Source organism: Moschus berezovskii, chromosome 10 (genome assembly GCF_049115385.1).
Source record: "Moschus berezovskii isolate FMDL1 chromosome 10, NW_MosBer_1.0, whole genome shotgun sequence".
Lineage (NCBI taxonomy): Eukaryota > Metazoa > Chordata > Mammalia > Artiodactyla > Moschidae > Moschus > Moschus berezovskii.
The window spans coordinates 72,438,283-72,443,469 of record NC_142469.1 but is presented as its reverse complement, the minus strand read 5'-3'; the positions used below and the strand labels follow the sequence as shown (position 1 = coordinate 72,443,469).

The window sequence follows — 5,187 nt, the reverse complement described above, 5'->3', positions numbered from 1 at the left end:
TTTTTATTTATTCCCCTTTTAACAAAGTAGAAGAAATAATACAGGATTAAATCTGCAAAAGTATTTAATTGGTAGAACACACATACACAAAAAATTTGGATAAGAAGACAAGCTTATATACAATGATGAAACACATGTAAATTATGGTAGTTTGTAGGTTGTATACGAAACATTTTTTTAAAAAGTCAAACATGCTACATGCTGCCACTGTTTAAAGCAATATCGAAGGGGAGAAAATAAGACTAATTTAGGGAATGATATACCACAAGGTCCAGGTTTCACAGCATCAGTGCAATAAATTCACAAAACTATATTACAGCTAGTTAATCAGTTTAAGAATTGTTCCCAAATATGTCACATTTCCAGCCCTCAGAGGTCCATTCCTAGATTTCAACTACTCCATCTATGGGGACCAAAAGCAGCTAGAATTACCATAAAAGGAGACTCTTGAGACTTATCTTTAAAGGCTTATTATGGTCTTGAAAAATTAGTAGGAAAAGTCTATTTTCTACTGAAATGAATCTTGACTCAACACAGGAAGACTTCTGTCCTTTATTGGCTGGTCTTGGAGTGAAGATCATAGACATGACTCTTAACCTATTATGGACTTTAGTTCCAATTAACTGAAAATCTGAAATTTAAGAGTCCTAAATACCAACTTGTGTAAGCCTGCTACTAAAAAGCCTTTAAGGACGTACTAACTTCAAGTTTAAGTGCAAGGGAACAAGAGTTCTAAAAGTTCCTGTCAGATTCCCCATTTGGGAGGAAGGATCAATGTTTCCTACAAACTGCTAAATTCTGTACAAGGGAGAAAACGCATGCTAAGACAAGGAATTAGTTTCATTTTATTCCATGAGGCTTCTCCCACACTATCACAACAGAATAAGGAATGAATCTTAATTGGTCTCTTCATCAGAAGTGGTAAACTTGGTCTCTATATTCATGAAGCCAATTTTTTAAGCAGACCATGGAAGCAGATGATAGAATAAGCTTCCTGAAGCCACAGACCACTATCCTGTATCCAGCTAAGAAAAGATCAACTTGAACAGTTATCCCGAGTCACTGTTAACTGTACTAAAGGGTGAAGTTCACCACTGTTATTTTAAAAGTAAGAGTTCAGTTAACCCTGGGTGACAAAAAACCAAAATGAGGAACTGAAGAAAGAGTTGTCCATATAAGGCCAGCTGATAAGAACACACCCATGAAGACACTGGGCATAAAGCCTTACTTGGAAAGTCAGAATTTCTACTAAGGGCAGAGTGACAGACAGCAGAGAGCTACTTCTGTAACATTTTAGTATCCAAACAGCATAACAGACACTGTTCCCAAGGACAATGTATACTCCACTAATCACTGAATAAAGTGAATGCTTTATTCATTTTTCTTTTCTTTTTGTTTGAGAAGCTTGTTTATCTCTCTTTTGGCCATTCCAATGTATTTCGAAATGATTCCATGTTGGTTCAGTCCAGGAAGCAAAAGAAAGAAAGTCACTATCAGGTAGGTGAGAAGGAGGTTGTGGACTTGCTGTCCCACCCAAGCAACCGCAGCAAGAGAAATGATCATGGTCATGAAGTACATTTTAGGCTTTTCTTCCTTTAGGGTAAAGAGACACTTCCACCAGCCCACAGCTCTGCGTCGAGTTTTTACTAGATTGCTGCAAATTTCATGGAATCTTTGCTGTTGCTCTGTGGTCCATTTATTGGAGCCAAAAATTCTGGGTGCCAGAATGGGAACAAGGTAGTCAGCCAAGCACAAAAACATAACAAAACAGGAAACACCAGGTAGAACAGATGGATCTAGATAGTAGGTAGTCAGAAACACCAAAGAAACCACACCCATGATGGCAGGTGGAAACCAGGCTCTTTCCCATTGGAGGACTTTATCTGCCATCACCATCACTTATCCCCATCCTTGCAGCTGCTCGTCCAGACTTGCAGTCTCTGCAGCCAGCAGATTGGTGCTGTGATTATCTCCTTCCACCATAGTTCTCGAGGTGCCATCTCAGTGAGCACAGGACACCACAAAACCAAATCCTTCTCTGACTCCTTCGCCGCACCCTTAGCGCCCACAGCTTTCTTATCCATTCGTCTGCAGATAGACATCTAGTTTACTTCCATGTCCTGGCTATTATAAACAGTGCTGCGATGAACACTGGAGTACATGTGTCTCTATAATTCTGGTTTCCTCGGTGTCTATGCCCAGGAATGAGATTGCTGGGTCGTACAGCAGTTCTATTTCCACGTTTTAAGGAATCTGCACCCTGTTCTCCATAGTGGCTGTACTAGTTTGCATTCCCACCAACAGTGTAAGAGGGTTCCCTTTTCTCCACACCCTCTCCAGCATTTATTGCTTGTAGACTTTTGGATCGCAGCCATTCTGACTGGCATGTAATAGTACCTCATTGTGGTTTGGATTTGCATTTCTCTGATTATGAGTGATGTTGAGCATCTTTTCATGTGTTTGTTAGCCATCTGTATGTCTTCTTTGGAGAAATGTCTGTTTAGTTCTTTGGCCCATTTTTTGATTTGGTCGTTTATTTTTCTGGAATTGAGCTGCAGGAGTTGCTTGTACATTTTTGAGATTAATCCTTTATTTGTTGTTTCATTTGCTCTTATTTTCTCCCATTCTGAAGGCTGTCTTTTCACCTTGCTAATAGTATCCCTTGATGTGCAGAAGCTTTTAATTTTAATTAGGTCCCATTTGTTTATTTTTGCTTTTATTTCCAAAATTCTGGGTGTTGGGTCATGGAGAATCCTGCTGTGATTTATGTCGGAGTGTTTTGCATATGTACTCCTCTAGGAGTTTTATAGTTTCTGGTCTTAGAGTTAGACCTTTAATCCATTTTTAGTTTCTTTTTGTGTATGGTGTTAGGGAGTGTTCTAGTTTCATTTTTTTACAAGTGGTTGACCAGTTTTCCCAGCACCACTTGTTAAAGAGGTTGTCTTTTCTCCATTTAATAGTCTTGCCTCCTTTTCAAAGATAAGGTGTCCATAGTGCATGGGTTTATCTCTGGGCTTTCTATTTTGTTCCATTGATCTATAATTCTGTCTTTATGCCAGTACCACATTGTCTTGTTGACTGTGGCTTTGTAGTAGAGCCTGAAGTACGGCAGGTTGATTCCCCCAGTTCCATTCCTCTTTCTGAAGATTGTTTGGCTATTCGACTTTTTTTTGTATTTTCATGCAAATTGTGAAATTATTTGTTCTAGTTCTGTGAAAAATACCGTTGGTAGCTTGAAAGGGATTGCATTGAACCTATAAATTACTTTGGGTAATATATTCATTTTCACAATATTTATTCTTCCAATCCATGAACACGGTATATTTCTCCATCTATTAGTGTCCTCTCTAATTTCTTTCACCAATGTTTTAAAGTTTTCTCTATATAGGTCTTTTGTTTCTTTAGGTAGATATGTTCCTAGATATTTTATTCTTTTCATTACAATGGCAAATGGAATTGTTTCCATAATTTCTCTTTCCATTTTCCCATTATTAGTGTATGTGAATGAAAAGGATTTATGTGTGTTGATTTTATACCCTGAAACTTTACTCTATTCATTGATTAGGTCTAGTAATTTTATGGTAGAGTCTTTAGGGTTTTCTGTGTAGAGGATCATGTCATCTGCAAACAATGAAAGTTCACTACTTCTTTTGCAATTTGGATTCCATTATGTCTTATTCTGCTCTGACTGCTGTGGCCAAAACTTCCAAAACTATGCTGAAGAGTAGTGGTGAGAATGGGCACCCTTGTTTTGTTCCTGACTTTAGGGGAAATGCTTTCAATTTTTCACCATTGAGGATAATGTTTGCTGTGGGTTTGTCATATATAGCTTTTATTATGTTGAAGAATGTTCCTTCTATTCCTGCCTTCTGGAGGGTTTTTATCATAAATGGATGCTGAATTTTCTCAAAGGCATTCTCTGCATCTATTGAGATAATCATATGATTTTTATTTTTCATTTTGTTAATGTGATGTATTACATTGATTGATTTGAGGATATTGAAGAATCCTTGTATTCCTGGGATAAAGCACTTTTGGTCATGATGTATGATCCTTTTAATGTGCTGTTGGATTCTGATTGCTAGAATTTTGGTAAGGATTTTTACATCTATGTTCATCAGTGATATTGGCCTGTAGTTCTCTTTTTTTGTGGCATCTTTGTCAGGTTTTGATATTAGGGTGATGGTGGCCTCATAGAATGAGTTTGGAAGTTTACCTTCCTCTGCAATTTTCTGGAAGAGTTTGACTAGGATAGGTGTTAGCTCTTCTTTAAATTTTTGGTAGAATTCAGCTGTGAAACCATCTGGACCTGGGCTTTTCTTTACTGGAAGATTTCTGATTACAGTTTCAATTTGCGTGCTTGTGATGGGTCTGTTAAGATTTTCTATTTCTTCTTGGTTCAGTTTTGGAAAGTTGTACTTTTCTAGGAATTTGTCCATTTCTTCCAAGTTGCCCTTTTTATTGGCATATAATTGCTGATAGTAGTCTCTTATGATCCTTTGTATTTCTGTGTTGTCTGTTGGGATATCTCCATTTTCATTTCTAATTTTATTGATTTGGTTTTTCTCCCTTTGTGTCTTGATGACTCTGGCTAGGGGTTTGTCAATTTTATTTACCCTCACAAAGAGGCAGCTTTTGGTTTTGTTGATATTTTGCTATGGTCTCTTTGTTTCTTTTGCATTTATTTCTGCCCTAATTTTTAAGATTTCTTTTCTTCTACTAGCCCTGGGGTTCTTCATTTCTTCCTTTTCTAGATGCCTAAGGTTATTTAGTTATTTTTTCTTGTTTCTTGAGGTATGCCTGTATTGCTATCCACCTTCCCCTTAGCACTGCTTTTACAGTGTCCCACAGGTTTGGGGTTGTTGTGTTTTCATTTTCACTTGTTTCTGTGCACATTTTGATTTCTTTTTTGATTTCTTCTATGATTTGTTGGTTATTCAGCAACGTGTTGTTCAGCCTCCATATGTTGGAATTTTTAATAGTTTTTCTCCAATAGTTGAGATCTAATCTTACTGCATTGTGGTCAGAAAAGATGCTTGGAATGATTTCAATTTTTTTGAATTTACCAAGGCTAGATTTATGGGAATACACAGAACTGTACAAAAAAGATCTTCGCGACCAAGATAGTCACGATAACGTGATCACTGACCTAGAGCCAGACATCTTGGAATGTGAAGTCAAGTGGGC

General features: G+C 37.4%; 1 pseudogene; it reads right to left on the bottom strand.

Annotated features, from left to right (window-relative positions):
* Positions 1-1,167: 1,167 nt before the first annotated feature.
* On the bottom strand, positions 1,168-1,911 carry LOC129560966 (ADP-ribosylation factor-like protein 6-interacting protein 1 pseudogene; annotated as a pseudogene).
* Between the last annotated feature and the right edge of the window lie 3,276 nt (positions 1,912-5,187).